This window comes from Natrix helvetica (genome assembly GCF_964273705.1).
Source record: "Natrix helvetica genome assembly, chromosome: 1".
NCBI classification, from domain to species: Eukaryota; Metazoa; Chordata; class Lepidosauria; order Squamata; family Natricidae; genus Natrix; species Natrix helvetica.
This window is the reverse complement of record NC_138548.1, coordinates 141,115,736-141,140,717: the sequence shown is the minus strand read 5'-3', so window position 1 is coordinate 141,140,717 and position 24,982 is coordinate 141,115,736. Positions and strand designations below refer to the sequence as shown.

General features: G+C 37.8%; 1 protein-coding gene across 5 annotated transcripts in view; it reads left to right on the top strand.

The window, feature by feature from the left end:
* Positions 1 to 24,982, top strand: part of NCKAP5 (NCK associated protein 5) — a 631,235-nt gene that overhangs the window by 187,494 nt on the left and 418,759 nt on the right. Inside the window, exon 1 of one of the 5 annotated variants that reach the window (XM_081934721.1) lies at positions 1,279 to 1,302. The exons of the other annotated variants lie outside the window; for them this stretch is intronic. The gene's annotated coding sequence lies outside the window, so the exon portion shown is untranslated. Of the gene's footprint in view, positions 1 to 1,278; positions 1,303 to 24,982 lie in introns of those variants that run through there. 5 annotated transcript variants of the gene reach the window in all.

The following is a 24,982-nucleotide window of genomic DNA, read 5'->3' as shown; positions in this document are numbered from 1 at the left end:
AAAGTCAATGGGGCAAACTGAATTCACTTAATGACCACATGATTTGCTTAACGACTTTTGTAAAAAAAATGTAAACCGGCATAGTCATAGGATGACTCACTTAACAACTGAATCACTTAGTGACAGAAATTTGGGTACAAGTTGTGGTTATAAGTCTAGGATTACCTGTATCTCTGCAGGTGTTTTATCGTAGTTGTATTTTCATCTGATTTTTAAAATAATTATATAAAGTAATATGGATTGAGAGATGATAATGATAGATAGATAGATAGATAGATAGATGATAGATAGATAGATAGATAGATAGATAGATAGATAGATAGATAGATAGATGATAGATAGATAGTCTACCTGTATAGTCTGAAATACATTTATTTTCTTAAGCTATATGCCACAGCAAGTTGCTACAAATGAAAGAAAGCAGGATAATGCTTATTTGGAACATACAGATTAATAGCTGCATTTTGAGTAGCTACATGACTTGTCATGTGCTGTTTTGTGGCATGAAAGTTTCTTATGACTGCAGCAGGTATTTGTTATAATTATTATTGACTGTATTTTGGCAAAGCATCACAGCACCATTGTTTTCATAATTGTGTGCTTGAAAAAAGAAATTGGCTGACAGTATCACAAGATCTGCAGCCATTAAATACTTTTGAGTGTTTGCATGCACATAAACTTTCTCCAGTTTAATTCCCAGGGTCAGTACTTACTTTTAAGAGCAGAACATGACATTAGGAGGGAGAGTATCCATGCCAGTTTGAGTTCTGTTTCTCATAACATTCTGTACTTTGTTAACAGTGTTAGTCGACCTGGTGCATTTCAGATGTATTCGACCTCAACTCTTAATACATTGAATTGAGTTTAGATGAGTTCACATGCAGCACCCGGAGGATACCATGTCGGGAAAAGATTTTCTGAACTACATTGTGGGAAATAATCTCATTGCACAACCTATTTTTGGCTTTCATGACATAATTGAGTTCAGGTCTGCACAGGGGTGAAATGCTACCGGTTCAGATGGGTTCACCTGAACCGGTAGTAAAAAAATGCTACCGGTTCGCATGAACCAGTATTTCCGACAATCAACTGTGATGCGTGATTTATATTAGCTAGAATTGTCCAATTTCCTTTCTTTCTAGCTAATCTAAATCACATGGCATAGTGGATACCACTCTCCTTGCTGTTCTACTTACCTTTGTAGGTGCTTGGTACCTTTTTTGACACTCTGCGCATGTGCGGAAGGTCCTGCACATGCGCAGAGGTGGTGACTGCGCTCACATTTGCGAACCAGTAGTGAGGGTAAGTTGATTTCACCCCTGGATCGGCAGGTAATGCACCATATTGTAATGTCATATCACGTTTCTAATAGATTATGAGGAAGAGAGAGTGACTGGAGTAACGGTAGTTCATTGTCCCTTAGCAGCATTTAGTATGGCTGTGCATGCTTCACAATAATTTGGGGAAAAGTGCCTCTACTCCACATAAGCACCTTCCTTTTTATTCATTAAAAAGGGTCTCAGTTTCCAGTCTTCTAAGTGATCTCTGCTAATGGATACACTTGAAGGAGATGATTTATTTAAGGTCATCTGTTCCAAGTTTCTACTCAGTGTAGGATTCACTAGGTAATCTCTGACAGGTAACCAACCATCCAGTCCCTCTGAAGACCTACAGAAAAGGAGAATGTATAACTTAATACAACAGCTCAGTTATACCTTGTTTAGTCTATTATTTCATTCTAAATTGTACATCTGAAAGCAAGTGGTATATGGCATACATATAAACCAGAAAGTCCTAGGTCCCTAACATCTGTTGTTAGAAGAACTGTGTGACAGGTTTGATATTTCTACCTGAAATATAAGGAATTCATGTACTTGCCAAAACAGCTGCTGGATAATAGGTTACCTCTGGGGTTTCAAAACAGTATTTTCAATTCTATTTATTAGCTGCTCTATTTGATCTTGATTTCTTTTTTGGACAGTAAAATACTTTCAGGTGTTCTCATTTCATTCGTTCACCATCCAATCTATTACATTTGTATATTCTTGTTGAAAGAACAGGGCCCCTTTGAATTCAGGTTGAGTGATTTCATGAAAGTGGAATTACCTTAGAAATTGAACATTTTTTTTTCATTGCTATCTGTCTGGTTTAGTGATGGATCATAGACTGAAATTAAATTGAAAATGCTGTTTGGGGCAATAATTCTTTATAGGTGATTTGTCAAAGCTTTTTTTTAAAAAAACATTTTATTTGAAAACACTGTGTTCCTCTTAAGATGTTAATTCAATTCCTATGATTTGAGTATTCACCATATTTTTTCCCACTGTTCAATATATTACTATTCAATATAAATACTTTCAGTATTTTTACACATTTCGTTTTGAAGCTTTACTTAGGTTGAATGTCAGTTTCAGATGATTATTTGATGATCCTAGAAACCATTGTTGAAAAAAAATAGTGTAATGTTTTGGAAAGATGCATAATAAAAAAAACAAACGTCATTAATTCCTTGCTGATTTTGTACCCTTCATAAGATTTTCAAATAAATGAGCTGTTGTATTTGAATGACTAAAATCATGTATTTGCATTTAGCAGAACTAAATTATAATAATAAAGACAACCAAACTTTTTGGGCCAGTACACACATTTGGAATTTTAAGAGAACATTTTGGACATTCTTGCAAAATGACTATCTTGGTGGGATGGGCGAATTGATGAGACTTTTCTTCATTGCCACCATCATCCCCTAAAGCTTTATATTGTCCTTTCTCCCCTGGGCTAATAGGCACATTTCCAAACAAAGCATTAGACTGCAGCCATATACAATTTTATTTTGTTATAATGTCTCTGGGACCTAGATGTTCAGAAGGCCAGTAAAATTAGGCTCTCTTGTAATCTTGGAATAGACTATAAGGAGTGGAAACCTTCCTTCTATGGATTTGGATGCAACTGTTCTTAGGGTGGCTCAGTGGCTAAGATACTGAGCATGTCGATCAGAAAGGTCGGCGGTTCGGCAGTTCGAATCCCTAGTGCGTAACGGAGTGAGCTCCCGTTACTTGTCCCAGTTTCTTCCAAACAAGCAGTTCAAAAGCATGTAAAAATGCAAGTAGAAAAATAGGAACCACCTTTGATGGGAAGGTAACAGCATCCTGTGTGCCTTCAGAGTTTAGTCATGCCGGCCACATGGCCACAGAGACCTCTTCGGACAGCGCTGTCTTCGGCTTTAAAATGGAGATGAGCATTGCCCCCTAGAGTCAGGAACGACTAGCACATATGCGCAAACAGAACCTTTGCCTTATTCTTTGGGATGTTGCTGTTTGTTTTATTTTAATGGTTTTGTTTTATGGGCTATAAACCATAGAAATAAATAAATAAATAGATAAACAAACAAACAGAAGAAGTAAAATCTATGGGGAACGTAAAGACATTACTGGAAATAAAGATTATGCCTGAGGCTGATGGTTTGTTTCACAACAGGTGAGCTTCCTTCTTTTTAAATGAAAAGAATCTAAAATATACAACCCCAAATGGATATAGCAGATACGCTGGCAGGTGCAAGGGAAAAAAGTCACTGAGCACATTAATATTCACAGATTCCACAATCTATTAGCACAGTTTCTTTATTCCTCTTAAATATAAATTTAGGAAGAATGTGCACTCTGCCTGTTTTCTTCCAAGTAGTCACTATGGTATAGTAGAGTGACATAATATGGTGGGAAGATCCTGACCCAGGTCTGTCCTCTGGCATGGGAACTGGGTATTTTTGAGCCAGTCATAATCTCTGAACCCATCCTCTCCAACAAGATTGCTGTGGGGATAAAACAGCAGGAGATACCTATGGAGTTTACTTCGATGCTTTGGAGAAGTAAGTCAGTCAGTAAATAAATGAATAAAATATATTCAGATATTGATAGCGATGTGACATTTCTTTCCCTTAACTACTCCCATGTTCACAGGCTGTCAATTTGTTTAAATAATTAAAAATGTCAATTTTTAAAAACATGAATCTTAAGTTCAAAAAAAATGTCCCATTTTAAAAGTTTGCCAAGCACAACTCTCAGGGTAGCAGTTCATACGGAAATAAGGTTGCTTGGGTCATAGTGCTGACAAGAGATAACTTTTAAAAACTTGCAGGACTGAGTTAATGAGTATGAGGGTTCCCTGGGAATTAACTAATAGCATAAGACATCGTGGGAAATATTTGATGTGTGACACTTCAGTTTGACAGTAGTGTACTTAAGATGATTATACTTTAGGGGTGGAGGGGCTTTGGAACAGATTTTACAGCTAGCATTGCATTTTTAGTTACAATTTTCCCAGCGATACAGGTTAGCAGGTCAACAATTATTTCAGTGAGTCTTACAGTTCACATCTTAATGCAAATATTGTATATTAAATAAACTCTGAGCATCTCTTTTTATAAGGCTTGTAACCGATTTGAAAGGAAATTATTTTCCTTTTGACAGAAGAAAAGCATCTTGCTCACTTAGCTAACAAGGAATGAAAATAAACATTGAAGTATTAGAGGGGAGGAAGATTGAAAGTTGGCCTCAAAGCCCAGTAACTGATATAGAATTAAATTCAGAACTCATACATGGAAACTGAAGGATAAAATCATAATGGTGCATTGAATTATCTTTTAAAAATCTCTTGTTTAAAAAAGTCATTCATTGCTTTAACTATTCTAACAGAGCTGAAGCATTATTGTGATGTGTCAGCCGGATGGAAGACAACTGCTCTGCCTATTCTTTTCTATAACAGTTTGTAATATGCATGAACTAACGTGCTTCGGATGCATTCATTAGTGGATGAATACCCTGTTGACTTATCTCCTGCTAAGTGTTGTGAACCGGTCTAAAATCTGACAATCATTCCACCATCAGAAGCTCTTAATTGTGTAAGGGGTGTCTCATAGTTCTCAGCTCTGGACCAACCTTCTGCTCCCTGTGGGATTGATATGAAGGGGTGACATGGAGCTATAGATATTAAGAATTATGTAGATCAAGATGAAATTTATGGTGGAAAAAAAATACATTGTCACAGAAATAACACCAAATCTTAGCATTGCATGTTAGACCATTCCTCTTCCAAAACAGCTGCAGGGCAGGCTGCTAATTGGACTGGAAAAGTTGCAATGAGAAGTATTTAATTGATTTTCTCTTCCTCTATCTACTTTCTCCATTCCCCAAATTTACCTCTCTAATTGCTGTTAGTTTCGGGGGGGGGGGAGTGTGTGTGTATGTGTGTGTGCGTGTGTGCACGCATGTAGTATATATGTAATTGACTAGATTATTTTTTCAGACAGACTAACTCAAAAATTCCAAATTCCCCAAAACATATAACATTAACCATTAACAATATATAAAATATAGAATATAAACATATTGGCAATTTACCAGAAATTTTGTGTAGATATAGATATATATCAAGGCGCCTTTTGTTCAACAGATTATTCAGTTGGGGGGGCTGTGGTTCTTTGTTTTTAAAACGTTAAGATACAAAATTATAAAAAAGAAATATTATACTCCCTAGCGATAGTTATTCAATGAGGAAAGGATGTTTTAGAATTCTTAATTCTGTTCTAATACGATCAGTGACAAATTTCCATGAGAAATTTATATATACATAAAAACAACAATAAAAGTTTGCTATGTAAATTATATATCAAAATATTGCTAATCTTAACAAAATATGAGCAATATTATTAAAAGCAAATCAGGTTTCCATAGTAGTGTAACTCAAGATTAGTTTAAATCAGTGGTGAAATTCAATTTTTTTTACTACCGGTTCTGTGGGCGTGGCTTAGTGGGCATGGCAGGGGAAGGATGCTGTAAAATCTTCATGCCCACCCCACTCCAGGGGAAGGATACTGCAAAATTCCCATTTCCTCCCCACTCTGGGGCCAGCCAGAGGTGGTATTTGCCGGTTCTCCGAACTACTCAAAATTTCCGCTACCGGTTCTCCAGAACCTGATGAATTTCACTCCTGGTTTAAATTCCAGAATTACCGGTAATTGGCTTTGCTGCTAATTCTGAATCTGTGAAGTCAAGTGGTAGATTCAGAATGCAATTTTCTCTCAGCAGTAAGAATCTGGTCTTCATTAGGAAGAAGTTAGACATTGAAATTATGTATTTAGTAAATTTTAGTGCTAAGTAATTCCTTAGGATATGTGATGCTTAAGAATTCAATAATAAAAGGATACAACTAGCATACATTGAAATCCATTCCATTTTATGTTTCTTCCTTTTGTTGTGAAGAGGAATCTGAATGATTTTATCAAAGTGCCTTTCTACTATTTTTAATATTTTAAATCAGAGTTGCTGGGAGTTGGGCGACATATCAATTTAATGAATAATGATAATTAAGAATGCATTGCTAACTGATTAGAATAAATTGGGAGTACAGTACCTGCAGTGGTGTATTAACCATTAAGCAGACTAAACACATGTTTAGGGCAGCAGGCCCAAGGGGGCACTACAAAGTTGAGAAAGAAAAAAAAACAATGAAGATTTGTACAGTATATACAAAGGAGGGGGGCACCAAGATTTGTCAGTGCTTAAGGCACCAGTGAGCCTTAATCCACCACTGAGTACCTGGCTAATCTTGGCAGCTAAGCAGGGATGGCCCAGTTTCTTCCTTGGATGGTAGGCAGCTGAATATTCCTGTTGAATAGATTACAAAGTCAAGCAAACAGGGGAAGAATGAGAAATCATTTTTCTAATGCTGTTAAAAGCAACAGCATGAATATAGTAACTAGAACAAGAGTTTCTGTAACCAGCTATTATTATGCTTTTAGTGATGGAAGAAACCACAACTGGCAAATTACTTTCATCTTATCCTGTTTCCTCTCCTATGATAGAGGCTTTGCTTTAAAATAATTCCCTGTGTGGTGTGGCTTTTTGCCATCCAGGGTTTCTCATTTTTGGAGCTCTCCTGATAAATTTGATAACTCCATTTGCCTTTCCGACTATGTTAAAATTATATTGAATCATTTTTGTGTCTATCCAGGGGTTTTAATTTTACTAGGCAGCATATTGTACCTTGTGTTTTTATGTTGAGTTGTTTTATTTCATATACTTTTACAGTATCTTTCAAGTCATTCCAGAAATCCAAGATGAAGGATATCAATACAGGTAGTCCTCATTTACTGACTGCAATTGGGAACAGGAACTCCATTGCTACGTGATGCAGCTGTAAAGTGAAACATCACGTGACTGCACCTGACATACAACATCAGTTTGTCAACCACCCATGAATTCTGTTGATCCTTATCTAGCACCAATTTGGCTTGACCATTTGTAGATCAGTTTCTTGTATATAGGTTACATGTAATAAATTTTTAGTGCTTTGTACTCAACTCCTTTTCCTGGTTGCCTGCTCCTGACAATTATATTATAAATTGTAATAAATCAAACATGTCATTTGATGACAAGTTATTAAAAGTTGTAAGGGGGGAAAGTTTTATTTATTGTCCAGAAGCTGTTAAATACCTAGGGATTACTTTTACAGTAAGCTGTTAAATACCTAAGGATTACTCTCCCCAAGAAAATATCCATTTAGTGGATAAGAAGATTTCAAAATATACCCTCCAGTTAAAACAGGATATTAAGAGATGGATAAAAATACCTTTTAAGTTTGTTGGACTAGTTACTGCACATAGGTTCAGAGCAATGCCTGTGTTGCTGCCATTTAAATATCCTAAATAGATTGATAAGTTAATGAATTTTATGTGGAAGAAACAAGAACCATCCTTGCTTCCTTAATAAAGCTATGCCTTTCTTATAACGATGATATCTTTAATTTTGTTTTAATTTTGTTACTTGTTATCTAGGGTTTTTTTTGCTTGTTTGTTTTTGATTTGTTTTAGTATAATATTTTTCTTTTTTCTCACAATCTGGTTGTTTTTATGTGCATTAATTAAGGAGTTTACTTTAAAAATAATAATAATGGTTGGGTTTTTAGGAAATGAACAAACTGAGCCTGAGGGAGAGGTCAAATGCACCATAAGTCTCTGCGCACCAGCAAGAGATTAAGTCCAGCCCATCTTGAATTCCTTTCTTAACTCCCACTCTTTTCCCTTAAAGGCCATTGGCCAGGTTCTTGTAGAGAGTTAAGCTTGCACTAAATCTTTATACTCATTTGAATTGCCTGAATCTCCTGATTTCCCAGGTTTCCTCACTTTAGACTGGAGCTCAGTGTGGGCATTGACTTGGATTCTCAGCTCCTGTTTGAAGAACAGGTGGTAGTTGGGTCTAAGAAAGCCTTCACACAAATTCATTGAGTGGGCAATTTAATATCTATTCCTGGATGTATATGACCTTTGGGCAGTCATGCACACTCTAGTCACCTCACAAATGCAATCTCCATGGGGCTGTCCTTGAAGATCATTCATCTGGTCCAGAATGTGATGTTGCTGACCGAGTACATTGGACAGTGAAGACGCTTTCCAGTGAGTAGCACAGAAGCCGCCGAGCCCACATTACAAACATCAGTTTACATGCGACAAATATGTCCATAGTTGAATTCCTCCTGTTTTGCTTCACTCCCCAATGATAACTTTAAAAGAAGCCATCGCATAGCCTCCTTCCACACGGCTCAAGACTTTTTAAGTTGTTTTAGTGGTGTGGGGGGAAAAAAAACATCATGCTCTGAATGTAAAATGAGAAGGGGCCATGTGTGTGCGCGTGTGTGGAAGCTGTCATCATAAAATATTCAGATTAAACCTAGGTTTGTCCTTTATCAAGGCAATCACTAGACTAGATTTATAATGGTCGAACAATAAGGAAAAAAAAACAGTATTCTTTGTGGCTCAGCTGTTACCTCAGAGCAAAACTAGTCAGATGTTCAGTGCACATGTTCCCTAGGTTTTTTTTTTAAACCCCACAAATAATAGTTGATAGTGGGCAAGAGAGAAAGATAGACTGGCACTACAGCAGAACACGAAAAACAATTTAACTGATTCCATCCCAGTTTAATGGCGATCAAAATATTTAAGACACCAAGTATGTGTACACCATAAAAATGCATACTATATGAAAACCCCCCACTATATTTGAAGTAGTGTTAAACTAAAACTCAATTGAAAATAATCAAAAAATATTGTGCCAAGTATCGAAATAGGGATCATGGCTCTCAAATACTCTTAATTATGACAAAAGAAGGAATTTTAAAAACACTACTTATGTTATTATAGCCTTTCGGTAAAAAGCTGTATTATTGTTTATGTCAGAGAGATTTTTCAACATGTGAATGGATTTGTAAACAATGCTTGTTCTGTTATATTCTGCCAGTCACAGAGCTTCAAGTCTCCCTGGCAACAGAAGATAACCTTTCATTCTACGGTTCTTCAACACCTTCATTTGTCAGACTTCTAAAATTTAAACCTATGTCACCAGAAAAAGGATCCTATCCAAGACAAAATGGAAGAAAAATCTTTCTAGACATGGATTAAAAATTAAATTACTTTCATTCTCTCTGCTTTGATGCAAAACCAGCTGTCAGTCCAGAGTGAGTCGTCGAACAAATCAACCCAGAGTTTTATTCAAGGTACAAATAATCAAGACTGAAATGATCTTACTTTGGACATATGCAAAGACCAAGATCTCTGGAGAAGCTTCTAACGCTGAGAAAAATGGCATGCTTGGAAGAGCTAAAGGACCATCTTTGGTCTTTCGTTGAGAAAAATCTTTGTGTTTGCTAGTAGTGGGCAATGATTTGATGGCACATAATCAGTCAATCAAATGTCACAGAAGTTTTCCAAAGTCATTTCTGTGGCTCTCCATCCCATCATTACTTGTAGACTTTACATAGCTGTGTAAAAGAACAAAGAAAGAGTTTTAAGGTACCAGAGAAAATATAGTCTTGAAAGCTACACAGCACTGCTCAGGGAGCATTTGTGAGCCGGACAGTTTTTCAACATATCTTCTTGAGCTTAGGAAAACTCTCCACTGTATCTGAAATACAATAATATCCTGTAATATCCTCATTATACATTCTGTAAAAGCTCTCTTCTGCCTTGAGTCATCATTTCTATTGGTGGAAGCCTTAAGTCTGAATTACCAGCAATTCCTGGATTTGCTGGTAATAAGATATTATTGCAGTTAAATGCTCTTTCATTGAAGAATAAAGAACCAAGATCGCAAATATCTAACAACTACCCATATCTTTAAAACTACATACTGTACATTTGATGAGCGGAATACTAAAGTCATAAACTATGAAAACAAGCAAGAAATCCATATATGTTTTAGAACCTGATGCTCAAGTAAATGGCCATTAAGAGATCCATTGAGCTGGAGTATGGTCTACTATTCGTGCAGGTGCCTGAGCCAAGCATTGATAATAAAAGGACCTAATCTTTTCAGCACCCCTACCAATCAATTGATTAACACCTTGCATGAAGTCTTCAATCACCAATTGACATCACCTAATGAGACTACAAATAATGCAAGACAGTCCCTTTTTCTGAACATTTCACTGTCTTGTAGGATGAAACATTTGAAAACCTGATTTCTATGGTAATGATTTCCCAAAGCTGGAGAACCCAATCACCAGATGTTAAGAGAAATATCAATGTACCAATAAACACTTTTTTAAAAAGGTAATGTTATCTGAGTCAATGAGCTGTGGCAGTGCAGTGATTAGAATGCAGTACTGCAGGCTAAGTCTGCTGGCTGCCGGCTGCCAGTACTTCAGCAGTTCAAGTCTCACCGGCTGAAGATTGACTCATCCTTCCATGGTTGCTAAAACGAAGGACACAGATTGTTGGGGGAAATATGCTGACTATAAACCACTTAGAGCTACAAAGCACTATGAAACGGTATATAAATCTTGTGCTATTGCTATTGACCCATGGTAGCTGGATGGATATAATAAATGGGTTGGGGTTTTGGGGGTTGGGGAGGAAACAATGCAATACATCTTCAGCTTCTGCAGGTTGAAATTTCATGGTGGTCTCCCATCCAAGTGTTAATTGGATCTGATCTTGTTAGCTTTTCTGAGCCAGGATAGGGAAAGTACCACTATCTTGAATTCCTCCTTTTCATATCAATATAAGAGTTACTTTTCCAAGCTTTGAGTCTTACAATCCTACTTAAGCAGTTTATTATGAATTTTCTTTTACCTGACCTGTGATACTTTGAAAAGTTAAGTTTCCTGGAATGTTGCCTCTGTAAATAAAATAATTATATAGTGTGTAAGATCAATATAGAAGTTTGCTGAAGAATAAAGATAATACTTAAACTGGAAAAAAAACCCACATCATGCCAGTGTTGATTTTTCATAGCCACAGCAGCTATAATTGTTGGCTGCTACGGATCAATACAGAGGCTGCAACCTCAATCAAGTCAACACTTTCTGACCACCTGTGAGAATCTACAGGAACTGTTGCTTTTATAGTAATTAGGTCTTGTCCTTTTAATGGCAAAAAAAAACAAAAAACGCTCTATTACATCTAGCAATGAAATTTGCACTGATACAATCTAACAACTCCAAGGGATAGGGCATTCATTATTACATTTATTATTTACGGAAATTTATTTTATTAGATTTGAATAGAACTTGGCACTCCTTTTCTTTCTTTTTGGAAATTTGGTTGGAACAACTGCTCTGACAAGCTAAGATTATCTTTCTGAAATGATGGGTACCTATTTTTTTCCTTTATGGATCAAGGCAATAAAAGAAAAAAATATTACCATATTTCATTTATTGCTTATGTACTATATTTGCCATAGTGAGGTTCATCTTGTATGTTTGATGGCATTAACTTTAATTATGCTTAAGGTGATCTCCATCAGAGATACAATATGAATCTCTTTCTGTGGCAAACATAGGTAATTAGCCACAAATGAAAAAAAAATGCATGCTTGTTGTCTTGTTTCCACATATTGTTAACAGTTTGGAATATGGAAATAACCTTGAAGAAAATATGCAGCAGATGTTACATAAATTTCAGTTTGGCCTGAAAAAACAGATAAGGGTGCGAAAGAAACATATCCTCTCAACATCTTATATTTTCAAAATAATTTAAGTGTAGTCAAAGATTTCAACATCATATATTCATCATATATTCATTCATTAAGGTGTCAACCAATATAAAGCAGGGGTGTCAAACTCGTGGTCCATGGGCCAAATGCGTCACGTGCTAGCCCCGCCCCCACCCGGTGTAGCGAAGGGGGAAAAAAAATCTCAAAATGTCAAGTGACGACACTGTGACAACACGAGTTTGGCACCCTGCTTTTGGCACCCTTGACATGCCAATTTCAAAATATCTGTTGACTCTTAAGATATCCCAAGTATGTGGCAAGTGAACTAAATATGCCATGTGTTACTTTGTGCATAATTTGATATAATAGAGAAAAACAAATTCTTTGGGGGTATGCTGCAGAGGTGGGTTTCTGCCGGTTTGCCCCGTATTGGGCGAACTGGTAGTGGCAGCAGTGAGAGGCTCCGCCCACCTGCCCTGTTGCGCAAGCACGAACGAACCAGTAGTAAAATAAATTGAAACCCACCACTGGTATGCTGCTCTAAAATATATTGTTTTATATACACATTAATATGATGGTTGATTGCAGTCAGCTAGATGTTCAGACTGGATTTGGTCTTTTTAATCCATCTATCAAGTCCTTCCCAAGGACCTGGGATAGGCAGATGTTGTTTGATGATGTTAGAGGTAAACTCTCAGGATGTAAGCTGTTCGGAGTAAAGCTGCCTTTTGCAATTGACTGATGGGAATTTTGTCAACACCCATGGTGTTCAACTGGTGCTCCAGACAGCCAGATTATTACTGATACAAATCAGTGAACATTGAGTATATGATGTCCAATTGTATAAAGGGCATTATATTATACACGATGGACTTATAAACATGCATTCTTTTAAGTTCATGTTTAGAGAACCATCCTCTTATGGTTAAAATCTTTCTGTCTCTACAAGGTGGCTATTTTCACACCTGCATGCATTTTCTTTTTCCATTTGCATCTGCCAAATAACCATGTGCTTGCTTTGGATCTGAATCCAGGACTACTTTTTGCATGCTTTAATTGTTGCACGATGAATCCAGCTGGCAAAGGGCCTCCTTAGCAGACAACAATTTTTTATTGCCTTCTCTCGAGGTCATTTTAGTGAGGCACTAAAATTTGATTTAAAACTCAGTTTTGCTTATTACAGAACTCATAAATGGTTCAGAGTTGAGAGGTGAAGGTGGGGAGTCTGCACATAACTGAGAAATAATGAGTGATTCTTAAGATCCAGTGTATAATTACTGTGTACATACATACCAAACTTCCTTACAAGTTAACCCTTGGATAAAAATAGTAGCGAGATCAGCTGAATAATGAATGGTTATACAGAAGTATATAAAGCATTTTATAGAAATGGGATAATAAATAGTATTCATAACATGTTGTAAGACGGCATTATAGTAGGGTGAAATGCTAACTTTCTCCAAGTATATATGTGTATAATATATAATGAATACATTCTTTCATTATGATTAGGGAAATTATAATGAAGCCACCCAGAGTTACCCTGTGGTAAGTTGGGCAGTCAATAAATCAATCAATCAATAAATAAATCATTTTGCAAGAAAATATTTTTTTCAATATATTAAGTGGCTCATGAGCTACTTGAGAGCTAATTTGGTTTAGTGGTTAAGGCATCAGGCTAGAAAACAGGAGACCATGAGTTCTAGTTCTGCCATTGGTGTGAAAATTGGCTGGGTGACTATGGGCCAGTCCTTCTTTCTAAGCCCAGCCCACCTCACAGGGTTGCTGTTGTGGGGAAAATAGGAAGAGGAATGTATATTGGATATGTGTGCTGCTTTGAATTATTCATAAAAATAATAAAGGCGGGATACAGATAAATAAAGAAAAATATACAGTATCTGTCCTGTGGTAATTGATCTATATGGATATTTTGTTGGGATTTTACAAAATCTGGTGCCTGTTTCGAAAGAGACGATTATGTATGTTTCGTTAAGGCGGTGTTGATTAACAATCCACCTTGTGTTTTTCTTGCTTTTAATACCTGCCTGTACTTTCTTCTTCCCTCCCCACTTCTCACTTCCCTCCTCTCAACCTGAATACTGCAGCAGCCATTCCATTTCTATATTGTAGGTGAAACCATTCTAAAAGGATGCTTTTACTGGTTTCTGGAAACTGGCAGTTTCCACTGACAAAAGCATTTACTCCCACTGAAGTCCTCTGTCTCCTGGTTGCTGAAATTTCCAGAGTCCTCCTTAGCAGCAGTACCAGTCCATACTGTATTGATGCAACATGGACTCAGTAGATCTTGCCTACCACCTTGCCATGTTTCACGCCAAGTTTTAATAGCTCTTCCAACCACACCATCGTTCACTATGTCATTTTATAACATATTATTCATAAAATAAAATTTGGGACAATGAAAACCCATAGCTCATGACAGGCCCCCATTTAGTAGAGCTACTCAGTGTATACTTTCCATAGCCATTTCCTCACCAAAGAATGCATAGAACAAATTAGGACAAGTAGTGACTAAACGTATAAAAGAATTCTATCACAAATTCTTCTAGGAGCGGATTTGAAGGCTTCCTGCCATTAGATTTCAAAAAGGAGTGAACCTTGTCATCAATTAATCAGCAAATATTTGTCTTCCCACGGTCCATACAATCTTGATCCACGCCAAAGAAGCAACCAATAGAAATCATGCTAGCAAAAGTGGCATTACAAGAGTTATGTGTGAAAGGGAGTGTTAGTGAGATATTTTATACTTTAAAGAGCTCTATCAAGCAAAATGCACGGGCCAAATTAGAGAAGCAAGCTGATTTGCATATAAAAAAAGGATTTCTTGGGTATTTTGTGAAAAGCTGTTTAGGAAATTTAGTAGAAAATGGGTAGATTTTTCTATGGTAAAAGATGTTATAAAATGGTGAAAAAAATTATGGAACAATCAGTAACTAGAAAGGCATTTAGGAAAACAGAAAGGATTTTTAGCAATTTTCACATCATTGTCAGTAAAAGCCACATAATGGTGAATATTTGTGCCTTTTCAGATTTTTTTAGAATAACATGTTCTATAAATTGTATCTTACTATTTCTCTAAACTCCATTTCAATTTCTGACATATTCAGTACAGCTCTTAGAATCTGTAACTTCAGTATTTTTCCTTGGATATTTGTAGGAGCAAATAAATGTTCTGGCTTCAAACCAAAGTGGATACAACTAAGATAAGCATTTTATGTGTTTTATTCTGGAATAATGTCTTACTAGAGTCGGGAAGGTCTTTTATCTCTTCTGAAAATGAGATTCCTTTTGGTGAATTATTTCCTGTGAGGTATTGGGCAAGTCCAAGCTAAAGAAAAGTCTGAGTGACATGGGCTTATAAAGCTTTTTTTAAAAAAAATATTTTTTATTTTAGGGTTGGATTGTCCTCTGGGTTTGTTTGCTATATTTAATTAGGAATGGGGGGAAGGACGGACACAGATTGGAAGGTGACCCTTTTGTTATGTCATGTTATGTATTTGTGTGGGATGAGTATTACTCCAATCAAATGAAGCTATTTACTCTCTATATCAGGCCTGTCAAACTGGCGGCCCATGGGCCGGATACATTACACGCAGGCCACGCGCACACTGGCTCCGCAAAAGCAAAAAACATCATATATCACGATCCAGCCATGGCGCGATTGAGTTTGACACCTGTGCTCTAGATGCTTAGCAGCAACTCTGTTTCTGTTTATTAAAATATGGAGAGTACCAGTGGTGGGTTCCTACCGGTTAGGCCAAACCGGTAGTGTTTTGGTGGCCTGGGTTGCTGGAACCGGCAGTGACCCACGCCTGCCACACCCCCAAACTGTTTCTCCAGGAGGCGCTGTAGGTGCTGCCATCTTGTTTTTTGCTTCTGTGCATGCGCAGAACAATTTTTATTGCACTGTGCATAAACGCCCAGTGTGCATGAAACGTGTGTGCGTGTTGCACCCACAAGTGAACCGGCAGTAGTGACTGCTGGAACCCACTCCTGGAGAGTACATGCCCTTACATAGGGATATTTGATTGCTTTAGTATCTTCTATGTACCTGTAGACCTCAGCTTACAACTATTCATTTAATGACTATTTGAAGTTAAAATGGTACTGGAAAAAAACTGACACAACCATTTTTCACACTTAAGACTGTTTCAGCATTCTCATGAAACACAAAATTCAGACACTTGGCAACTGATTCATATTTATGACAGTTGCAATGTCCTGAGGTCATGTGATAACCTTTTGTGACCTTCTGACAAACCAAGTCAATAGGTAAGCCAAATTCACTTAACAGCCATGTTACTAGCTTAACAACTACAGTGATTCACTTAACAGGTGTGTCGATAAAGGTCGTAAAATGCAAAAGTCACTTAACAACTGTCTTGCTTAGTAACAGAATTTTTGGTCTCAATTGTGGTTATAGATCCAGGACTATCTGTATAAACCTGGCATACAGTAAAAATAATAACTTTGTGCAGAACTTTGGATTTGCTTTGGATGTGAATGTAGCAACTATAGATGATACCTTGTATAGATGATACCTTGCTCAGTAGTAGTAACTGTGAAAGGGATCTTGGAGTCCTAGTGGACAACCATTTAAATATGGGCCAGCAGTGTGCAGCAGCTTCCAAAAAAGCCAACACAGTTCTAGGCTACATAAACAGAGGGATAGAATCAATATCACGTGAAGTGTTAATACCACTTTATAATGCCTTGGTAAGGCCACACTTGGAATATTGCATTCAGTTTTGGTCGCCACGATGTAAAAAAGATGTGGAGACTCTAGAAAGGGTGCAGAAAAGAGCAACAAAGATGATTAGGGGACTGGAGACCAAAACATATGAAGAACGGTTGCAGGAACTGGGTATGTCTAGTTTAATGAAAAGAAGGACTAGGGAAGACATGATAACAGCGTTCCAATATCTCAGGGGTTGCCACAAAGAAGAGGGAGTCAAAATATTCTCCAAGACACCTGAGGGTAGAACAAGAAGCAATGGGTGGAAACTAATCAAGGAGAGAAGCAACTTAGAACTGAGGAGAAATTTCCTGACAGTGAGAACAATTAATCAGTGGAACAAGTTGCCTCCAGAAGTTGTGAATGCCCCAACACTGGAAGTCTTTAAGAAGATGTTGGATAGCTATTTGTCTGAAACGGTATAGGGTTACCTGCCTAGGCAGGGGGTTGGACTAGAAGACCTCCAAGGTCCCTTCCAACTCTGCTATTGTATTGTATTGTATTTTATTGTATTGTATAACTGTTGCAGCTCTTTCTATATCTAAAGATATGTCTGCTTGAATGTGATTGTCCTTTGCACCTGAAGGCAACCCTGGGAAAAAGTTGTAAAAATGTGTTAGGTTTATACCACTACACAGACATCCTTTTGAGAAGCAGATTTAAAGTACTGCGAACTCCTAATGTGTACTAGCATCAACGTTTTGGGTTTGGGTTAGGCATCTTACAAAACCCTGTCAATTAGAAATAGTCATACTTGTTAAGCACACAAACACAGACAGAAAGACAGACATACACAGACTATACAAAAGGCCACATATTAATTTAAACAAAGATATCTGGGTCTGGAGTATCTGGAGTCTTCTGAATACAGTGTTTCAATCTCAAATAAACCATAATGCAAACTAAATATAATATAATGTAATGTAACGTAATGTAATATAATATAATTAATATGCCATGGTGGTGCAGAGATTAGAATGCAGTATTGCAAGGCTAATTCTGCTTACTGTCAGCAGTTCGATTCTCACTGGCTGAAGGTTAAGTCAGCTTTCTATCTTTTTGAGGTCAGTAAAATGAGGATTCAGATTGTTGGCGGCAATATGCTGACTCCGTAAATGACTTAGGGCTGTAAAGCACTGTGAAGCGGTATATACTGTATTTTTTGGCCTAGAAGATGCACCCCCCCCCAAGTGGGTGGAAATGTCTGTGCGTCTTATACAGCGAATATTGTGGCAGTAGGGAGAGGGGTTGGTACGGCACTGATCAGCTATACTAGGTATTGCCACCACCCCCTATCGCTGCCTATTGCCACCATCACTGCTGGTTTGTGGCGGTGGCAAACGGGCGGCAGTGGCGAACGGGTGGTGGTGGCGAATGGGCCACAGTGAATAGGCTGCAGTGAATAGATAGCAAAAGGGCTGCAGAAAACGAGCAGCAGAGGCAGAAGCAGGATATTTTTTCTTGTTTTCCCCCTCTAAAGCTAATGTGCTTCTTATAGTCTGAAAAATACGGTAAATCTAAGTGCTAGTGCTATTGCTGTTTAAAGAAGCACACTCTTTATCAGGAAGTTTACACAGCCCAGAACGCTCCCTTAGTAGCTGTACCCTTCAAGGACATCTCTGTATAAACAAAACATTGTGGCATTCAGTCCTTGAAATCATCCAACCATTGATCAGTAGAGCATAACTATGTTCTTGAGAAAGAGTAGCCATTGCAGTTGTACCTGCTACTCCTAACATTTGGATGTCCCAGAACAATGAGTTTGAGGAACATGTTTCGATTTTTAACCTAAACACTTATATAAGTTCATAGAAATACCTCTTATTAAGAGTTGGGATTACCCTCATCTACTTTACTTTCATCTCTTCATCCTCTATTCAGCATTGGTTTTGAATAAAAAGCAGCTTCTAAATTTGATAGGAGCTAAAAATACGGAGTTAATTTTTTTTCAAAGCATTGATTGTCCTGATCTCCAAGTTCATAATAGCTTTGTGTAAATTCAGGATGCTATATTACCTAGATATTTCATTAGGACTGTGGAAAGTCAGCTTCACACAATTCCTGATTGGGTCACTTTGGGCTACCATATTTTTTGGAGTAGAAGACACACCTTCCCCCCACCCAAAAGAGTGTGGAAATGTTGGTGCGTCTTATACACTGAATGCAGCCTTTTTTTTTTGCCTCCTGAAGCCCCCGCCCCCGCATCCCATTTTTGTGAAAAATGGGTGAAAAACGGGCCATTTTTCAACAAAACTGAGGTGTTTTTGCTTTCCCCCACCCCCTAGAATCACTCTGATGGCTTCAGCAGGGCTGGGGGAAGGGAAAAATGCCCCTGTTTTGGTGAAAAACAGGCCATTTTTAACCAAAATGGTGTTTTTCCCTTCTCCCACTCCCCCAGAAGCACTCTGCAGGCTTCAGCGGGCCTGGGGAAAGGGAAAAATGCACCCGTTTTGGTGAAAAATGGGCAAAAACCAGAGCCTTTTTCACCAAAACGGGTGTTTTTATCTTCCCCCACCCCCCAGAAGCACTCTGCAGGCTTCAGCAAGGCTGTGGGAAGGGAAAAACGCCCCCACTGTATTTTGTCCAGTCACTTTTTCTTAACCTTAGGAAGAAAGCAATGGCAAACGCTTGAGAAAGTGGTTTCATATTGCTAAGAAAACTTCATGGGCAAGAGTCCAGGTTGATAGGGTTGACATAAAAAGAACAAACTCAATTACTCATATTCCTTTCAGGCTATTAGAGAAGGAGCTAGTGATCTAGTTTCAGATACAGTAGTTTTAGAGATTAGAATCGGTTAAATGAGCAATGAGATTTTCCATACCATTTTCAGTTTTGATTCAGACTTGGGTTTGGAGCAATTAAATGATTCATCTGATGGACATGAATCCAAAGGGATCCTAAAAATCTTAGATGTCTGGGGGTAAGGATGGGCTAGATTGGAGCTGGTCAACTGAGATTGAATCATGGTAAAATAGGAGAGGTAGGACACAGTTGACCAATTGTGAATGGCATTGTAGTACGCTAAAGTGCTCTTTGTACTATAATTGTCACTGACTACAGAGACTTTAAATATATGATATTTATATAGTTGCCAATGTTCTTTGTACTCATTTCACTTCTCAGATATCGTTAAGCATTCCAGTTAATGCAGAATGCAGTGGGCTAATCAATTGTGTGTTATGTTTACTGTCTTGTATATAATGCTTGCTGCTGAGGAGCTGCTTGAAAGGTTTTTTTAAAAAAATTGCATTTTAAGACTCAGAACTAGGGTACTTGTGAATGCTTTCATCTACTATGTACAATTCAGCCCAATTAATGCCGTTTTTGTCATAAGAACAAAATGCCCTGTTGGATTACGCCATAGAATCATAGAATAACAGAATGTTTTTAAGAGGATGTATTGCAACCTCTTTGCCCAATGCAGAAATTTAGTATGCCCAACAGTTGGCCATCTGGTTTCTGTTTGAACACCTTTTGCTGGCAGCCTCATAATTATGAGACATCCTATTGATACATATTTGTCATCAACCAGATAAGAACCTTCTCTCTGTGCCCATTAGAGATAAATGGCATGACAGCCTTATTTCAATTTAAGTCTGTTCTGAAAACAGTTTTATTCACCTTGGAATTTAACCTCCTATGATAGCACTACTTCATTATTCATGGCTACTGGTTTATATGCTTTAATCTTTTTATGTCTTACATATTTTACTGTAGTTTACTTAAAATCTATTTTAACATTATGTGTTGCTGGACATGCATATCATTGCAAACAGAATAATAATGCAGAAATAAATCTGGTAATAATAACATTTTTATGGTATTGTTATTCACTGTGTGACAGACACCAAATTGCCAAGGCAGAGTGAAGGATGAGAACCAGCTGAGTGTGTTATAATAGAACATAAGAAAGCCATTTGAAAGTCTAATGCAACATAATTGTGTGGTCTACTGATTCATAACTTTTCTGAGAAGTTTAACATCTCCCATCTCCCAAGACCATATATATAAGGTAAAGGTTCCCCTCGCACGTATGTGCTAGTCATTCCCGACTCTAGGGGGCGGTACTCATCTCCGTTTCAAAGCTGAAGAGCCAGTGGTGTCCGAAGACGTCTCCATGGCTGGCATGACTAAATACCAAAGGCTCATGGAACGCTGTTACCTTCCCGCCAAAGGTGGTTCCTATTTTTCTACTTGCATGTTTACATGCTTTTGAAATGCTGGGTTGGCAGAAGCTGGGCCAAGTAACGGGAGCTCACTCTGTTACGCGGCGCTAGGGATTCGAACCACTGAACTGCTGACCTTTCTGATCGACAAGCACAGTGTCTTGGCCAATGAGCCACCGCGTCCCCCCCATACATGCATGGATACATACACACACACACACACACACACACACGGTGGTGGCAGCGGCAGCAGGAGGCAGAGGGGATGGTTTTGTGTGCTGCTTCCGCTAATGCTTGCACAAATGCAGCTTTGCATGCTCGTGCACTCACCAACTGCTTTATATGCAGCTTGGTATTGGGCTGTGGACCAGGGGTTTGGTGAGCCCTGTACTACAGGACAATGATGGCACTTATGATTCTAAAATCAGCGACATAATGTAGAAAATATAGTATGATTTTAAATCTGGGAAATGTACTGCACCATTTAATTTTGAATTTTTAAATGTATATTACAGAAGAAACATTTTTAAATAGTGTATTGCTTATTTTAACATTTTCTTTGGCCACTTAAATATAAAGGTTTTAATTGGTGTGCTTTGTCTATTCAAATATTATACTCAATTTCATGTTTTATCATTGGATGAGAAAATGCAGCCCATTAGGTGTTTGATTCTAGTAGTCTTCTTAATCGTGTTCTGTTTTTTTTTTTTTAAGCATTGGTGGGAATGGAAATCTGACAACATTCAGTCAACTTTGGGCTTTATGATATATGCTAATACAGCCATTAAGAAATAAAAATCAAAGTAGAACTTTGTGAAATGATTTCATATGTGGCATATTTTAATAATAATAATAATAATAATAATTTTATTTGATTAGCCGCAACCCTCTCCCGAAGGACTCGGGGCGGCGTACAATCAAAACAAATAAAATACAGATAGAGACAACATACATACATAAGAAACAAAGACATATACATGTGCATGGAGGAGGTAGACTAATAAGTGAAGACAATTAAAAAACACAATTTAAAATCCCATTAAATAAAATTACCGAATTAAAAAACCTGTCAGGAGCATTATGCAGTTATGGTTGAGCCAGCCCAGCTATTTGGAATAGGTGGGTCTTGAGCTTTATACGGAAGGAGCGGAGGTCAGTGGTGGTCCTAATATCCGGAGGGAGGTCATTCCACAGGGCTGGGCCCGCCACAGAGAAGGCTCTGCTCCTAGGCGCCGCCCCTCGGCACTGTCTGGTGGACAGCACCTGGAGAAGCCCCTCTCTGTGCGAGCGGATGGGTCGCAGGGATGTATGGGGCAGAATACGATCCCGCAGGTAACTAGGTCCTGAGCCATGGAGCGCTTTAAAGATCGTAATCAAGACCTTGAAACGCACCCGATAGACCACAGGAAGCCAGTGCAGCTCGCGCAGGAGAGGTGTCACATGGGAGTACCTAGTACTCCCCATAATCACCCGCGCGGCCGCATTCTGGACCAACTGCAGTCTCCGAGTGCATTTCAAGGGAAGCCCCATGTAGAGAGCGTTGCAGTAGTCCAGGCGAGACGTCACCAGCGCATGGGTGACTGTGCATAGGGCGTCCCGGTCCAATAGGGGGCGCAATTGGCGCACCAGGCGAACCTGGTGGAACCCCCCCCTGGCCACGGCTGTCACATGGTCATCCATGGACAGCCTGGCATCCAGGAGGACGCCCAAATTGCGCGCCCGCTCCACGGGGGCGAGTTGAATGCCCCCAATGGCCAGAGAAGGAATTAACTGGTTGAACCGGGGGGGGGGGGGGGCGGAACCCACAGGTCTGTTATGCAAATAACTGATGTTTAGGTCTGTTATGCAAATAACTGATTCCATAAGGATAAAATATGATTTCTTTTATTGCTTAATGATTCTAAAGCCTCATGTGGCTGCTATTGACTTGATGAGCATTTTAAAAAAAATGTTACACTGGGATCTATGCCAGTTGGTCTTTAAAGAGAGCTTCTGTAGTTATTGTCCCATGCAGGAGAAAATGCTGAAACTGCAATTTCTCCTCGTTTCTTACAGCTTTTTGGTTGCCAAGAATAATGTTTATTAAGTCTTTTTTCAGAAACTTTTAACAGGTGAGGTATGCTTATATGTTAAAATATTAAAGTTGACATTAGTCTGTTATTGTGCTACTTTCTAACTGATGAATATAAAATATATGCAAATTTTGTCAAAGATGAAGAGAACAAACATTTAGAATTATGCTAATTTTTTCTTTAAAGTCATTAGGTAGTATATGGCTTTACTTCAAAATATTTGATTTTCTGCTTAACCAATAGAATGCAACAGCATGAACATTTTACAGCTCTAGGTTTGGTATCTCTGATCCTCACTTAGATATTGCAGCAAAAAGTAAAATATGATTTTCCGTTTAGGTGTGAAAGAAAATATATTCATTTAACATTCTAATTTAAATGAAAAAAGTAGCATTGAAGTGGAAAAACTCAATGTAATATGGCAATATTCATTTGTAAGTTTTAGGTAGAGCTATTATAGTATCACAGGTCTGTAGTTCCAAAAACATATGTTAAAGTTTCTTTCTATAATATTCTGTACTGGGTTTAAAACTAATTTTACATACCAAGTTTGCTAAACATTTAATCCTTTTTTTAGTTGAATGATCAACTTTACAGATGTATCAAATAAATTTAAATGAAGGTGTTCCTTTACTAGTTAGCAACATATCACACACACACACACACACACACACACACACACAAGATGATTGAATACAAGATTATATTTTCTTTTTAAAACTATTATCAATCCTGTTACTGTATATATTATTTTATCTGCTTCCCCATTTGCGTATCATAAAATGTTGTAAAGTTCCACCTTTATTTCAACAACAGGAATAGCTCAAAAAACCCTTCCTGTTGGTTTTTATATGGATATGCTGTCTCTTTCCCACCTCTTTCATATCCCCAACAATTCACAAAAGGAAATTGCATACTTTTAAGGCTCTTATTTTCCCACCAGGAATCACAGCAATTTTTACTTTCCATTACATCTGGCAGGTTACTTTTTTTCCTTAACCGTCCACCTGTCTAAAAAGGCAGCTCTGGTAAAATAATCCTTGGTGATTATTTTGCACATTAGTTTGCAAACATTAATTTGGCTTCTCTTAAATGGGTATGTTATGATTGGCAGCCATTCAATAAATAGGCAATCTTCCCCTGATCATCATAACAGCACATGGTATGTTATCTACATATCACATACACTGTCATTGATGGCAGTCTCCATCATCCATCTTTTATCATATTAATGTCTTTATTCTCATTTTGTTCCTTTGTCATTGTTTATTTTATTCTACTATTTATATGCCTTTCATTTTTCTTCCTTTTTATTATTGTAAGCTGTCTAGAGTAGCCCTACAGAGAGATAGGAAGCAAACAAGTTTAACAAATAACAATAATAATAATAATTATGTCCTCTGTTCCAAAAGTCGAGGAATCTTACTATCATTTGTACAAACCATTGCTATAATTTGATAACGTTCTACACCCAAGAAGGTAAAATCATATTTTTGTAGAGCTACAGTACCTACAGATTTCCTCTTGTTCTCATAAATAATAGTGGGCGGACTAAGGGATCCAGTCAATCCAGGTCTTGCAATGGTTGTAATGCTCTTTGGAAACGAACATGGGAGACAGGTAGAAGAACCAATATTGCACAGACAATTGTTGTGCAAAAGATATCTCAACACAATCTTCCACCCCCAACCCTGAAGGAAAAGGGATGTGGGAAGAGTCTCAGATGGGGACCCTCTCTAGTTTTCTGGAAAGTGAAAGTAAAGGATGGAAGACGTGCAGACTTTCAGATTTGCAGGATCCACTTATAACCTTACAATAAAAGTAGTGCTGATAATTATGCTTTGTGCTTCTTTTCCGGATTACCTTCAAGGGCTGAAGGTGATGGCGATTTAAAATGCTAAGCTTTGCTGCCTTAATTTTCAGCATGGTATGAAATTATTCTTTCATTGTTGTTGGCTTTTATTTATTGTTTTGAATAAATGAATAAAACAAATAAATAAATTTAAA